Source organism: Pseudophryne corroboree, chromosome 4 (assembly GCF_028390025.1).
Source record: "Pseudophryne corroboree isolate aPseCor3 chromosome 4, aPseCor3.hap2, whole genome shotgun sequence".
Lineage (NCBI taxonomy): Eukaryota > Metazoa > Chordata > Amphibia > Anura > Myobatrachidae > Pseudophryne > Pseudophryne corroboree.
Window position 1 is genome coordinate 862,807,187 of NC_086447.1, and position 15,085 is coordinate 862,822,271.

The following is a 15,085-nucleotide window of genomic DNA, read 5'->3' on the forward strand; positions in this document are numbered from 1 at the left end:
TCCTGCACCTGAATTCCTGCTGTCTCTGGGTTAGCTGGAAAACCAAGACATCTGTTTCTCTAGTTGCAGCTGTGCAGAATGTGCAGGCCTTGTTTTCTTCTCCCTTGGAGGGAGCTGATACCACCAGATTGTGAGACACAAGCCCTCTCACCATATATACCCCCCTTTCGCTTTTTCATGCTTGGGGAAGCGCACATCTTCCTTTGTGTCGGCCGACACCATTCAGCCTTTTTATAATTCTTTCCAGGCTTCTCTTCTTGATACCGCATGAACGTAGTGCTCTCTGGCAGAGAAGCAACCATCCTTCCTTTCTTGTGGATGCTGGGTTCTAGTCTTTTCCCCTGCCTTACAGAGAACGTATCCCACAAAGAGATTGAAGGAGAACCAAGTGACCTAGCCAGGGGCACAGGAATCGATAGCTCCTTTCTATTTCGTCCTAGAGGATGTTGGGCACTCTCAAAAGACCATGGGGTATAGACGGGATCCGCAGGAGACATGGGCACCTTAAGACCTTCAAAGGGGCGTGACCTGGCTCCTCCCTCTATATCCCTCCCCAGACCCAGTTTTAGAAATGTGCCCGGACGAGACACAGGGCACTCGGGGGAGCTCTTAGAGTTTCTCTGAAAAGACTTAATGTTAGGTTTTTTATTTTGGGGAGATCTGCTGGCTACAGACTCCCTGCTTTGTGGGATAGAGGGGAGAGCAGTCTAGACCCACTTCTAATGAGTTTCAGGGCTCTGCTGCTGCTGACAGGATGCCTTCAGCTCCTGAGGGGAGATGAACGCCGGGCTCTCCTGGATGCTCCCTCCCACAGCTCGCCGTCCCCCCTCTTCAGCCAGAAGTCAGAAGACAGGTGAGTATTGAGGAAAGCCCTGGGGAGCTTGTTATCTCTATAAACTGGCTGGCAATTATATTCAGTGCCCAGGCACTGTCCGCAATACCCCCGCCAGGATAAATATATAAAATTAAGTGGGACGAAGCGCGCAATGTTGGGGGCGGGGCTTCTTCCTCACTGCTCACTGGCACCATTTTCCTCCTCCTCAGTGAAGTCGCTGGTCCTTCCTCACCCGCAGCAAGTACCAGGAGGCTCAAAACAGAAGGGGGGGGGGGCATATTTATTTATTATAAGTAAAGCGCAGCAGCTCTGGGACATTTATTAGTGTGGTCAGACCTGCTTATTTGGCGCTGGGGTGTGAGCTGGCTATTTCCCTTTGTGTTCCCTCACAGACTTGGTGTGTGTGCTGTCTCTTTGTAGTCGACATGTCGGAGGCAGATTATCCTTCTTCGGGGGATAATTTATCAGGGACACCGAATGTTTTTGGGGTGGCCCTGTCGGCACCGCCGACTGCAGATTGGTTAACTACATTGAATGCCTTGCATGCTAGTGTCACGTCATTAAATCAAAAATTTGATCAGTCTGAATCTCAATCCCAGGTGTGGAAAAGATCAGTGGAGGACGCTTTATTACAAATGCAAGACCCTGCGGGGTCGCACAAGCGTAATTTTGACCAGTTAGTTGACACGGATACCGACACGGACTCAGAGGCCGATGTCGATTATGCTGATTCTAGGTTGGACCCTAAATTGGCTAAGAGTATTCAGTATATGATTGTTGCTGTCAAAGATATCTTGAATATTAATGAGGACCCTATTACACCTGAAACCAGGGTCCTTATTTACAAGGAAAAGAAGCGCTCGGTTACCTTTCCTCCTTGTTTCGAACTGAACGCTCTCTTTGATAGCATTAGGAACAGCCCTGATAAAAAAAATTCTGATTCCTGAAAGGATCAGAGTGGCATACCCCTTTCCCGAGTCTGATAGGGATACGTGGGAAAATCCCCCCACTGTAGACAAAGCCCTGGCGCGTTTGTCAAAACAGGTAGCCCTTCCTGCAGCCCAATCGACGGCCCTTAAGGAGCCGGCGGACCGTAAGCAGGAGGCTACCCTAAAGGCTATTTTCACTACTACAGGGACGCTGCTCAGGCCTCTTATTGCGTCTGCGTGGGTCAGTAGTGCTATTGAAAAGTGGGCGGACACTTTGTCTTCTGATTGGGATACTCTGGATAGAGATAGCATCCAGGTAACTCTTGGTTATATCAGAGATGCAGCTGCATACTTGAAAGAGGCTGCAAGGGATGCTGGCCTGCTAGGTGCTAAGGCGAATGCTATGTCCGTTGCAGCTAGGCGAGAGCTCTGGACTCACCAGTGGAATGCTGATGCTGATTCCAAGAGAAATATGGAGTCTCTTCCTTTTAAGGGAGGTGAACTTTTCGGTGACGGTCTTACTGATTTAGTATCAGCAGCTACCGCGGGTAAATCTACCTTTTTAACCTCTGTTCCTACGCAACAGAAGAAACCGCCACATTATCAAATGCAGTCCTTTCGGCCCAACAAGTATAGAAGAGGCAGAGGAAACTTCTTCCTGGCTACCAGAGGTAGAGGAAGAGGCAAGAGGGTACCCGCATCCTCGGGGTCCCAGGAGCAGAAGTCCTCCCCGGCTTCTGCCAAATCCTCCGTATGACGCCAGGTCTCCCTTACAGGGGCCCGCAATGGTGGGGGCACGCCTAAAGCTTTTCAGTCAGGTCTGAGTTCGCTCGGGTCTAGACCCTTGGGTATTGAGTATTGTGTCCCAAGGGTACAAACTGGAGTTTCAAGACGTTCCCCCTCACCGTTTTTTCAGATCAGCCTTACCAGCTTCGCTTCCGGACAGGGCTCTGGTCTGCGGTGCAATACAAAACTTGTGTCAAAATCAGGTTGTGATCCCGGTACCCCTGGCACAGCAGGGGCAGCGGTTTTATTAAAGCCTGTTTGTGGTGCCGAAGCCGGATGGCTCGGTAAGACCAATCCTCAACCTGAAATCTCTCAATTTCTTCCTGGTGAAATTCAAATTCAAGATGGAGTCTCTCAGAGCGGTGATCTCCAGTCTGGAGGAGGGGGAATTCATGGTCTCATTGGACATCAAGGACGCCTACCTTCATGTCCCCATTTATCCTCCTCATCAAAGTTTCCTGAGGTTTGCTCTCCAGGATACGCACACTACCAGTTTCAGACGTTGCCGTTTGGTCTATCCACGTCTCCGAGGATTTTCACCAAAGTAATGGTAGAAATGATGGTTCTCCTGCGCAAGCAAGGAGTTACAATTATCCCGTACTTGGACGATCTCCTGATAAAGGCGAGGTCCAAGGACAAATTGTGCAGGACATTGCACTGTCCTTGTCAATTCTACAACAGCACGGCTGGCTCCTGAACTTGCCGAAATCACAGTTCATCCCGACAACCCGGTTGGCGTTTTTGGGCATGATACTGGACACGGTCCAACAGAGAGTGTTCCTCCCCATGGAGAAAGCTCGGGAAATTCAGAGTCTGGTAAGACTCTTGCTAAAACCGAAAATGGTCTCCATTCATCAATGCATTCAATTGCTGGGAAAAATGGTGGCGGCATACGAGGCCCTCCAATTTGGGAGGTTCCATGCCAGAGTGTTCCAGTGTTCAAATGGTCCGGATCCCACCTTCATATGCACTGGAGGATAATTCTATCTCACAACACCAGAGTCTCACTTCTGTGGTGGCTCCACAGCTCTCACCTCCTTGCGGGACGCCGGTTCGGGATCCAGGACTGGATCCTGGTAACCACGGATGCAAGTCTCTGAGGTTAGGGGGCAGTCACTCTGGGGGTGAGCTTCCAAGGAAGATGGTCAAGTCCGGAAACGCATCTTCACATAAATGTTCTGGAACTGAGAGCCATTTACAACGGCCTCCTACAAGCGGAACATCTTCTTCGGAACCTGCCTGTTCTGATCCAATCGGACAATGTCACGGCAGTGGCTTACATCAACCGCCAAGGCGGCACGAGAAGCAGAGCAGCAATGGCAGAAGCCACGAAAATTCTTCGTTGGGCGGAAAAACATACAAGCGCTCTGTCGGCAATATTCATTCCGGGAATGGACAACTGGGAAGCAGACTTCCTCAGGAGACACGACCTTCATCCAAGAGAGTGGAGCCTCCATCAGGAGGTCTTCACACTGATAACAGTTCGATGGGGGGTTCCCCATATAGACATGATGGCGTCTCGCCTCAACAGAAAACTTCTGAGGTATTGTTCCAGGTCCAGGGACCCTCAGGTGGAGGCAGTGGATGCGCTGACAACACCCTGGGTGTTTCCGTCGGTGTACATTTTCCCTCCGCTTCCTCTCATCCCAAAGGTGTTGAGAATTCTAAAAAGAACAAACATTTCAGCGCTCCTTGTAGCCCCAGATTGGCCAAGGAGAACGTGGTACCCGGATCTTCAGACGTTACTAGTCGACGATCCCTGGCTTCTTCCTCTTCGCGAGGACCTGCTGCGGCAGGGGCCGTTCGTCCACCAAGACTTACAGCGGCTACGTTTGACGGCATGGCGGTTGAACGCCAGATTTTAGCCCGGAAGGGTATTACCAGTGAAGTCATACCTACTCTTATTCTTGCCAGGAAGGCTTTGACGTCAAAGCACTATCACCGTATTTGGAGGAAATATATTTCCTGGTGCGAGTCCAAGAGAGATCCAGTGGAGAAATTTGACCTTGGACGTTTTCTCCATTTTCTACAGAATGGAGTGGATGCGGGCCTTAAATTAGGCTCCATTAAAGTGCAGATTTCTGCCTTGTCCATTTTCTTTCAGAAGCAATTGGCCTCACTTCCTGAAGTGCAGACCTTTGTGAAAGGGGTGTTGCACATCCAACCTCCTTTTGTGCCCCCTGTGGCACCTTGGGACCTTAACGTCGTATTATCGTTCCTTCACAGTCACATTGGTTTGAACCTTTGCGTAAAGTGGAGTTACAATTCCTCACTTGGAAAGTTGTCATTTTGTTGGCGTTGGCATCTGCAAGGCGGGTGTCGGAGTTGGCGGCCTTGTCTCACATGAGCCCTTACTTAATTTTCCATGAAGGTAGAGCAGAGTTGCGAACTCGGCAACAATTTCTGCCAAAGGTAGTTTCCTCTTTTCATATCAACCAACCTATTGTGGTGCCAGTGGCAACTGGCGCTTTGGCTGAGAATAAGTCTCTGGATGTGGTCAGAGCTTTAAAGATTTATGTAGCCAGGACGGCTCCATTGAGGAAAACAGAGTCTCTGTTTATTTTGTATGCTCCCAATAAGATTGGGGTTCCTGCTTCTAAGCAGACCATTGCCCACTGGATATGTCAGACGATTCAGCAAGCTCATTCAACGGCAGGCTTGCCTTTGCCGAAATCAGTGAAGGCCCATTCCACTAGGAAGGTGGGTTCGTCCTGGTTGGCTGTCCGGGGTGTCTCGGCATTGCAACTTTGCCGAGCTGCTACTTGGTCGGGGTCGAACACGTTTTCTAAATTCTACAAGTTTGATACCTTGGCCGATGAAGACCTTAAATTTGGCCAATCGGTGCTGCAGAATCATCCGCACTCTCCCGCTCGCTATTGAGCTTTGGTATAAACCCCATGGTCTTTTGAGAATGCCCAACATTCTCTAGGACGAAATAGAAAATAGGATTTTAAATACCTACCGGTAAATCCTTTTCTATGAGTCCGTAGAGGATGTTGGGCGCCCGTCCCAGTGCGTACTGTATCTGCAGTTTAGTTCTGGTTACACACAGGTTGTGTTTTTGTTTTTTTCTTCAGCTTGTTGCTGAGGTTTTGTCCATGTCCGTTGACATGTGATCAGTTATCTGCCATGTTATACGGCATGCTTATGGCGTGAGCTGGTGTTGGCTCACCGTGTTTGTTAAGTCCTTTCCTCGTAATGTCCATCTCGCCGGGCACAGTTCCAAACTGGGTCTGGGGAGGGATATAGAGGGAGGAGCCAGGTCACGCCCCTTTGAAGGTCCTGTGGATCCCGTCTATACCCCATGGTCTTTTGAGAGTGTCCAACATCCTCTACGGACTCATAGAAAAGGATTTACCGGTAGGTATTTAAAATCCTATTTTTGCAAAGGTTTGAGCAAGTTTATATGGTATATTTGTATGTCATCTTCTTGGCTGCCTGACCTGGTAATTTACCGTTCCTACAGGTTCCACTACTTCATATGGCCCATGCCAATGGGCAAACAAGTTGCTCTTTTGCATTAGTACTAAGAGTAAGACTTTATCACCTGGATGAAATTTCTGGACATGCGCAGAAACATCATAGGCTCATTACTGCCGACTTTGAGCCCCTATAAGATTTTCTCACACCTATTTTATACAGCTGCTCATACAATGTTCTAATGAACTCCAGGACATTTGGTTCATGCACCTTCTGCTGTTCCCAGCCTTCTTTTAAAATTTCCAAAATGCCTCTAGGTTGCCTTCCATACAGAAGCTCAAAAGGGCTGAACCCGGTTGAAGACTGGGGTACTTCACGTATTGTAAACTTGAGGTAAGGGAATACTTCATCCCATTCTCATTTACTGTTGAGGACAACCCGGTTGATCATAGACTTTAGGGTCTTATTGAATCTTTCCACCAACCCATCCGTATGTGGGTGGTAAACTGAAGTATGCAGACGTGCTAGTCCTAATTTCTTACACAGCTCTGCCATTACTTGTGACATGAATGGGGTCCCTTGATCTGTAAGGATTTCTTTAGGGAATCCGAGATGAGAAAAGAGGAGCATTAACTCTTTGGCGATAGTGACCATTTTGATATTCCGCAAGGGTATTGCTTCTGGATAGCGGGTGGCGTAATCCAAGACTACTAAGACATATTGGTTACCCCACTTTGATTTCTCCAGTGGACCCACGATATCCATTGCAATGTGGTCAAACGGTACCCCAACAATATACCCCAACAATAGGAATTGGCACTAGTAGTGCCCTCAAATGAGGCCTTGGGCTGGTCTTCTGGCACACAGGTCACTATTGGCAAATAGACATGATTTCTGGCCAAAAGAAGCGGAGCAGAATACGTTCTAGTGTTTATCCTCTCCGAGATGACCTCCCCAAAGGTGGGTATGAGCGGCTCCCAACACTAGTGGTATATGTACTCTGGGCACCAATAACTGCTCAATCTTCTTCCCTTGTTCCACTTTGACTCTATATAGCAGATCATCTTTAAGGACAAAATATGGAGTGCCCTCCGGTGGGTAGGCAGTTTTTGCCATGCCATTAACTTCTATGACACCAGACATGACATTCCCAAGGGCAGCATCATTTTGTTGAGCCTGGGCAAAACTTTGGAGGTCTATGTCAGCTGTCAGAAGTCCCTTCTCCAAACAGGACTGGCCGTGCTATTCTATTCTTCTCCCTTTACGAGTTAAGGTCTTGGAAACTTTGCCATAGTTTGTCTCTGTAGTACCTTTAAGAGCTCACTAAACCCTGGGAAATTGCGTCCTAATATGAGATCATAGGGGAGCTTAGGACCAACCACAGCGACTACCTCATAAGTGCGCCCCTTAATGGTAAGGCTCACTCACAATTGGGAGAAGTTTTCTGTGTACCCATGCACGCAGAGTACTTCAACTAACCCTGGCACCTTTTCCACTGGCCTGGGCAGGACAATCTCTGATATTAGGGTCAGGTGACTCCCTGAGTCTATAATAGCTGGGAGTTCTCTGTCATTTAACAACACAGTTTCCCACATTAACGGGGGTCTGGAATCTAGGGGTACCATTGTGCAAGAGACGGGGTATGTAGCGCCCACACTGGCAACCCCATACTCCATAGGCTCTGCTTTACTGGGACAATCCCGCCTTATATGACCTGGCTCTCCACATTCATAACAAACGACCCTGGCGTCTCCAGCAGTGTTTCCTTGTGAAGAGGTAACAGATGGGGACACAGGCAACTGGGGTGCCATCTTAACTGGTCGCCCATTACCTGGTTTCTTTTCTGATATTTTTTACATATTTCCTGAGGTCTCATATCGCTCCAATACTGTGATTAATTCTTCTAAGTTCTGTGGATCAGCATGTATGACCCTGTGCTGCATATTCTGCCCTAGTGTTCTGGTCAATTACCACCGTCTCCACAATCTGAGTGGCAGTGCGGTCTTCTGGTATGAGCCAACTCCGCCCCTGTCTGTCAAGTTCAGCCACCTGCTTCCGAACTGGGACCCCTGGTAATAGGGCCCATTTGCGGAAGCGCTGCTCTTTACCAGAAGGCGTTAAACTTGACCGGGCTAGAATAGTACTTTTTAACCAAGTCATATTTTCCTGCATCAGCAGAAGATTGCTCAGCATAGGCATTTTGAGCTTCACCAGTTATACCCCTTTCACACTGCCAATGCCGAATCCCACCCGGGAATTGGAAGCGGGTCCTTCCAGGGTGGGATCCGGCATTGGCAGCTGCTGCTGGCTTCCCCAACCCGGCAATAAGCCGGGCGGGTTGCCATAGCAGCGGGGGGCGTTGCCGGCGGCGGGGGCGGAGGTGGAGGCGGCGCTGGGAGATGAGCTCATCTCCGCGCCGCCTCTCCCTATCTAGTAAACGGGTCCCGGGTTGCATCGACCCAGGAGCCCTACACTGCTTTATACCCGGGTTGAATTGCCGGGTCAGGTGACCCGCGATTTCGGCAATGCCCCTTTCACACCGCCGACCCGTGTTGACCTGGCAATATGCCGGGTCGATACCGGGTTATTTGTGCGGTGTGAAAGGGGTATAAAATAGGGGGTCAGCTTATCAGCCCAAGTTTCAACTGGCCACTTTAAGAGCTGTGCCACCCTTTCAAATAATAATAAATATGCCTCTGGATCGTCTGAAGCAGACATTTGGGTCACTAATTGTAACATCTGTTCCTCTGTCTTTTGATGTGAGGCTATCAGATTTACTACAGTACGGAAAAGTTCCTCCATGTTTATAGCAGATGGCGTATACACAAACTTTGGTGTTTTTTAAATAAGAAGCACAAACAGATAGGTTTTTAGTGCTGCACACAAAAAAAAACTTTTTTTTTTCTTTTTCCAGTAATGCATGGGTTAAACAAAACATAGGAAAAAAATGGGGTTTTCCCTTTCAGCAGTGCAGTGCCTCAATGTGTGTGCCCTGCTCTCAGGGGTGTAGCGAGGGCGGCTCCAGTGGAGCGCAAGCACCAGGTGCTGGCAAAGTTAGAGGGCGCACCACCGCTTTACCCCGCTGTGCTGCGGACCGCTGTACAGGCAGAGCAGGAGAGGGATAAAAGAGGGTGCGCACACTGACTCGGACTTTGAGACTAGGTAGGGAACAGGGCAGGCCAGAGGCAACAGCAGGTGATACTGAAAGCCAGCATATGCTGGAGCTCTGTCTGTCCTCTGTATATGGCTCGTTGTGTGCTTGTAGCTGTGCAGCAGTTACGTCTGTCCTGCAGCACCACTCTCTGCCTCTGCTGCTGCAGCACCTCTTTCTGCCTCCGCTGCTGCAGCACCTCTCTCTGCCTCCGCTGCTGCAGCACCTCTCTCCTCCTCCGCTGCTGCAGCACCTCTCTCTGTCTAGCCCAGCTGCTGCAGTACCTCATCACCACATGTTCTCCATGACCCAAGTTCAGTACAGGGGAGGGGGGCACCAAAACATACCCTTGCTCCGGGCCTCATTGCACCTAGCTACACCTCTGCCTGCTCTGTTCAGGTGCACCTAATCACATAACAGCAGCCAAACCTATTTTTTAAATAGCAGACGGCATTTGCACTAATGAAAAAACAAAAATAGCAACTGTTTAAACTTCACAGTGGTAACTTATCATAGTGCAACTCAGATTTAATGGAAATACGGTTATTTTAGTCCGCAAACCAATACTCATATAACCGATATTTATGCCTTTTTTCCTTTGAGCCACGCCAGAGGCGTCTGGCTTTTGCGCGGACTCAGCTGGACTCAGCATCGCAATTTTCTTCCCAGAGTACGGGCCACCAAATGTAACATGGGTATTGTAAATAAGGACTTGCAGGCAGGTTTTCCGGTTACAACCACAGTGTCTTTACTGGAATCAGACTTTGTAGCACAGCATACACAGGCTTGGGCCTGGTCACACAGGTACATACAGAAAAATGAAACAAATAAACATAAAATGTCCTAGCACTTCCTGTGGTCACAAGTCATTCTGCTGCAGTGGCTTGCAGCTACACATGCCATGCTCTCCTGGCATGGACAATATCTATAGTCCCTGGCACTATAAACTCAGCCCTGCTCACTGGCCTCTAACAGGCATCAGCGACTGCAATGTGGGTAAATGGGATTTTTAAACCCCTCTCCTGCACCTGACTTCCTGCTGTCTCTGGGTGAGCTGGAAAACTGGTACATCTGTTTCTCCAGTTGCAACTGTGCAGAATGTGCAGGCCTTGTTTTCTTCTACCTTGGAGGGAACTGATCCCTTTAGCAAACAAGAAAGAAAGAAAAAACCCTTGTCTGGCACACTCATTACATTAAAGATATTATTGAAATTGTTTTTTGTGTGTGTGTTGATTGTCTATGGTGGTCATTCCGAGTTGTTCGCTCGGTAATTTTCTTCGCTTCGCAGCGATTTTCCGCTAACTGCGCATGCGCAATGTTCGCACTGCGACTGCGCCAAGTAAATTTGCTATGCAGTTAGGTATTTTACTCACGGCATTACAAGGTTTTTTCTTCGTTCTGGTGATCGTAATGTGATTGACAGGAAGTGGGTGTTTCTGGGCGGAAACTGGCCGTTTTATGGGAGTGTTTGAAAAAACGCTACCGTTTCTGGGAAAAACACGGGAGTGGCTGGAGAAACGGAGGAGTGTCTGGGCGAACACTGGGTGTGTTTGTGACGTCAAACCAGGAACAACAAGCACTGAACTGATAGCACTGGCAGAGTAAGTCTCGAGCTACTCAGAAACTGCACAGAGAAGTCTTTTCGCAATATTGCGAATCTTTCGTTCGCAATTTTGCTAAGCTCAGATTCACTCCCAGTAGGCGGCGGCTTAGCGTGTGCAAACCTGCTAAAAGCAGCTTGCGAGCGAACAACTCGGAATGAGGGCCAATATTCTTAAAACGTAACCTTTATTATAGATATAGTTAAAATACGATGCCCCCTATAGTGCTTTTTCAAAAATATATGTTTGGAGCAGAAGTTATCTAAGTCACATCTATAGCTTATCTATTAAATTTACTAAAAAGTTATTATATTTACTGACTATATGCCTTATATGCAGCAGGAATAGTTCTGTAGTCCTGAGAAGGACTGTTTATACGAAATGATATTATAGCAAATTTCTATATTTCTATACTCTGGAAACAGTAAAGTTACCCCCACATTGAATTTGATACAGATTTGGTGTGTCAATAAATTTCAAACAGAATTGAGGTCTGTAAATAATTAGATAAAGGAGAAGGTGAGCCAATGTGTTCTTAAAGGAGACAAAATAAGGATAGCAGAAATTAAAGGTGTGAATCTGCTTTCAGCGTTAGACTGGATTAAGATACAGAATTTACTACACCGGATATTCTCAGGAGGTCCCCCTCCTGATACTTGCCCGGCCCACCACTTTATCACTTTCAAGATCGGACGAGATTGGGCAGTTTAAGTGTGGTTTGGTAGTAAATTAAAGTTCATCTCCTCCTGAATCGTTAATGAGAGTTCAAGGATGTGGAAAAATAGCTCAGAAGGATATTGTAGGCACGGATATATAGATAAACGAGATGGATCTTCTGTTGGTGTTAGACAGCTGAGGCCTGTCAGTTGAAAAACTGCCCCAGGGAATGTTTTTAATAAGCTGAATCACCAATGAGAGTCCTTGAAAGGCAGACAGAAGAAAAGGAAAATTACAGAAAATATAGTCTTTGCTATATTTGCATTATTGCCATTTGTAAATTGTTAAAGGAATTGGCTATATCCTCCTTCTGTAGAGAAATTATGGAATAGATATCATTATATATATAAGTAGTCTTTTATCCTATCTTGGAGTATCGGCCATGTGCCCCAATGGTATTCTGTGAAACAATATTTGTAGGATACCTAAATCCAGAACAAACAATATATGCAACAAATTACTGGTCAAAAAGAAGGGAGAGTTCAAAAAATTAATGACCCCAGAGAGAAGAATCTGGAAGTGAGCACAAGAGAACCTATTTTTACTAAATTATTAGGGAGGTCACAAGAGCTGCTATAGCCCGTTAATATAGACGTTGTATTGCCAATGCTATATCACTTATATGGGAATATATAGAAATTTCAAAAGAGCAGAGCAAGGTGAGAGAAAATCTCGGGTATAATGCCCGTTTAACGCTGTAGTTGAACTGGAGCAGGACACCTCTTTAAGGACGGGCAGCTGACCGCGGACTCTAGTGAGGGTTACTGCTGACGCTCGGTCCGGATGGCGCCGCATACTTCCTGCTGCCGGTTGCCCTGGAGACGAGTTTCACCCGACTGTCGGGCTTGGTAATTGGTCAATTTCCCATTACACTTGATACTCTTATTTCACACATGTCATAATGGGTGTGGATCATTAGATCGACAGTGTCTAGGTCGACAATGTTTAGGTTGACCACTATAGGTCGACAGGGCTTGAAGGTCGACATAGTTTCTAGGTCAACATGTTCTAGGTCGACAAGTCAAAAGGTCGACATGAGGTTTTTATGGTTTTTTTGGTGTCCTTTTCGCCGTACAGTGACCGGGAAGCCCAATTGGTGCACCGTGTCCCCTCGCATGGCTCGCTGCGCTCGGCACAGGTTACTATTCCCAATCGTAGTCTGCGTGGATAATTGAGTATGAAAAAGTTTCAAAAAAGTTTTTTTTTAAACTCATGTCGACCTTTTGCCCTGTCGACCTAGAACATGTCGACCTAGAAACCCTGTCGTCATTCAAGTCCTGTCGACCTAGCAACTGTCGACCTATAGTGGTCGACCTAAACATTGTCTTCAGACCGGATCCCGTCATAATACATGTCATAATACACGCAGCACCACTACTTAATCATATACAGCAATGTATATTGTGATCTGGAAGTATCTATATATATGTATATAGTCATGGTAGTGGAAATATAACTGATAATCGAAATAAAGAATAATAATAAATAAAAAATTAAATGAATTATAATAGTGGGAACTATGCTGCCCAGCTGGGTTTTGAATTTGTGACCCTGTGTACCGTAGTCTTGTGTCTTGCTGATCGAGCTACCACAGCTTGTCTGTGATAAATAGAACTAAATAACTAATGATGTGTGTTTCCACTCCCATTGCTAAAGATAAAGTTTGTGTTCCTTCTCTGTGCTGCCCTATATTTGACTTAATCATTATAATGAATTATAGAGGTGTTATATTATACTATCAACAGTTTATGGTTTGTAAAAGATTTTTTAATATGGAGCACCTATAATGCATATTGAACTAAATTATTCTACTATATGAGTTTACTGTTTGGCAGTTAATTAGATTAATGAACTACTACAAGTGTGATCCCGGGAGAATACCCTGATTTGATTGGATACTGCTTGAATAAATATCCACCTGTTTAGGTAGTGAACATTCACATCTCCTGAGGAAACAGCCAGTTGTTTTGGCGGAGAAACGCGTTGAGAACTGAAAGGGAACGAGTGTCCGCTTCTGGAATCAAAGTGACCAACTTTACAGCTTGTTACAATCTCCCCCGCTGCCTGCCGCACTGGGATCATTGCATCGGATCCTACTGCCGCCGCGGATTAGCGCCGTTAGCAGACCACACACTGTGGACTCCCCGCAGCATGCTGCCCGCTATTGAAGGGACCACAATCAGCGGAGTGAGTCTTGTGTCTGCAATATAAATCAATGGATGCCTACCACATAACGAACAGTGGGTGACATTTAACCCTTCCATATAGGGTTACACAGCTTAGGTGCCACATTCAATCAGTTCCGTAACGATACCTGGTTGCTATAGCCCTTTCATATAGGGTCAGCATTATACACTTGTTATATTGATTCAAGTCTGGAACTGTTTTTGTTGCTACATAATAACTTTTTCCTTGGATGATTACCAATCTCACAGGTATATTCATTAAAGTCGGATCCATTCCGACATGTATTTGTCGGAATGGATCTGACAACCCCTATTCAATCCCATCTTAATTCAACTTTTTCAAGTCGAATTTAGATGGGACGCAAGAGGAGGAGAAGGGGGGCGAGTCGCGGGGGGACAGCCGGCGGGCATACAGGGAAGATTATCGCTACAGTAGCGCTGCTGCAGGATGTCACTCAGCCGCATAACCTCACGGCAGCTTCCACCCGGCTCCAGCAGCGCGCTGGAGCCGGGTGGAAGCTGCCGTGAGGTGGGGCGGCTGAGTGACATCCAGTTGCAGCGCTACTGTAGCGCTGATCTCCCTGTATGCCCGCCGGCTGTCCCCCCGTCTCCCTGCGGCTCCCCCGCCTCTCCTCCTCTGGGTCCACATCTCAGTCCGACATCATTTTGATGTCAGACTGAGATGGTCGAAAAGGTGGGCAAAACCTGTCGGTTTTGGCCCCGTTTTCGACACAAGCACGTGGATCGGCAGCTATTCCGCCGATCCACGTGCTTTTCAACAAGTCGAATTCATCAACTTGTCAAAAAATGTAGGAAAATATTGAATAGGTCAAATCAGGATTCAACCTTAAAAAGTCGAAAACTAACGTCTTTTTGACATACAGCAGTTTTCGACTTCAATTTTAACTCTGCAGTATACTGCCTTTAAACTGCGTTATAAGTGTGTAATTTTTTATTATTTTTTATTATGTGTTTAAAATAAATGCATGTTCTTTTTATTTTATAAGTGCTCCTTGTTGAATTAGTTCCTTACTAACAGCATTATATATTTATGGTCGGCACCCAGATTGCCATATAGGAGCAGCTATATAATAATTTGTCTATTAGGTGCTTCATTATATATTATATACTGTTGATATAATTTATATTAGATCATTTTGCACCCGATTTTCCCTAGTACATTAATTTCCTTTAGGAAATAGTTATATACTGTAAATGTACTGCAACATGGTTACTAAATGGTTAGTTGTAAGAAGAAACAAAATGAACTCTCAAATGCTAATTAGTCTCCACTTCATTATCTCATCAAGTTGTCATGCCTACAAAAGTCTGAACATACACAACTTTGCCTGAAGAAGTCTGTGACTCTGCAAAAGAAACATGCACTGTCATCAATCTACACATGTAGAACAAAAACACTGCCTGTACACAGGGCCGGTTCTTGGCCTTGTGGCGCCCCG

At 46.6% G+C, this 15,085-nt stretch overlaps 1 pseudogene; it reads right to left on the minus strand.

Annotated features, from left to right (window-relative positions):
- Positions 1–11,334: 11,334 nt before the first annotated feature.
- On the minus strand, positions 11,335–11,452 carry LOC134912764 (5S ribosomal RNA; annotated as a pseudogene).
- Positions 11,453–15,085: the final 3,633 nt, after the last annotated feature.